Raw genomic sequence first — 1,404 nt, 5'->3', positions numbered from 1 at the left:
CGAAATCACTAGATCTAACGGTTCAACAGTAAACCCTTTTTTTAGAAATCGTCAGCATTTTTCAATCGTTGGCAACACATTCTCAAAAAATTTTGCCGGCATAGGTACAAACAGACTGTCGCGTCAGCGTTAAAGCTTTGTTTAATTATCGCAAATTAAAAGTGTGAAAGCTATGACGAACGGCAATAAATTAATGCTCCAATTGAAAGCGCGTGCTTTTTATAAATTTCCAGCATTGTATACTGTAACTATGTACGTACGTATGTGTTGCACATACACAGATGCATACACACACGCAGTTAAACAACGGCATACACTGTCCTGCCTACCAAATAAATTAATCTTCCGATAGACTTCACAAATTCGAAATTGAATTATGCATGTTACGCATTGTTGTTGCCGACCGTGAACGACTCCCCCTGCTGGCCAATTATGCATAAATAATATGCCGCACTTGTCCAATATACATAAACAAGAAGCCTATACATGTATGCAATAAATGTACGCATAATAATACACAAAGGTTTCGCATTTATGCAGCAGCAGGGACATGATTTTAGCATTATATCAATTTCGCGCGTGGAAAGGCACAAGTGCCAGAAGGTTAAATGATATTCGTGGGAGATACTGCTTTTGCGCCACTGGAAACAATGGGACACTAAATAAGAACCCATACTACACGACATACATGTATATTATGGTTCTAGCAGTAGTCCTCTTCATAAAAACTTTGTTGTAGAAATTAAGAATTTTCATTTTAATTTTAAAAAATCTTATTGTTTTTAAAGTTACCATTTAAGTGACTTTTTTAACTACGATAACTAGTCTGGAAAGGTTCTTTGTCCTATTTAGTACCTACCAAAACTCTTCAAACGTTTATTTATTAATTAATACACTTAAAGTGCACAAATTTTGGGATAGAACAATTTACCTCTAGACACTTTATAATGGAGAAAAAAATGGTAATATTATCATAAAAGTAAAACAAAAAGATTGGTATGCAAGAGAAAAAAAATTAAGGAGAATGTGAACATAAACATAGGAGACGAAAAATTACAAGAAGTTTCCTGATTTTTGGTATCTAGAAAGTCTGATAATTTAGGATAGAGGGAGCAGTAGAGATATAAAACAAAGGATAGTTTAGGATCGAGTCGCCTTTAACAAAAAGAAAAAACTAAACTAAACTTTTGGGTGTTTCATTCCCACCAGTTAGTAATGCTGGTGGGCGGGCAGTCCCTCCGGGCTATGCCGGAAGGTAGGGCGGAAGGCCCTCTTTAGCCTGCTTTCAGGAATCGTGGGAATGGGTGGGTGGTGGTTCGGGTGAGAAAGATGAGACGGACGAAATGAAGACAGAAGAGAATGAAAGATTATCTGTGGAATATTACTGCCTCAGCATTTGCCTAA

Source organism: Agrilus planipennis, unplaced genomic scaffold (genome assembly GCF_000699045.2).
Source record: "Agrilus planipennis isolate EAB-ADULT unplaced genomic scaffold, Apla_2.0 scaffold48, whole genome shotgun sequence".
Classification (NCBI taxonomy): Eukaryota; Metazoa; Arthropoda; class Insecta; order Coleoptera; family Buprestidae; genus Agrilus; species Agrilus planipennis.
Note: the sequence above shows the minus strand (reverse complement) of the source record.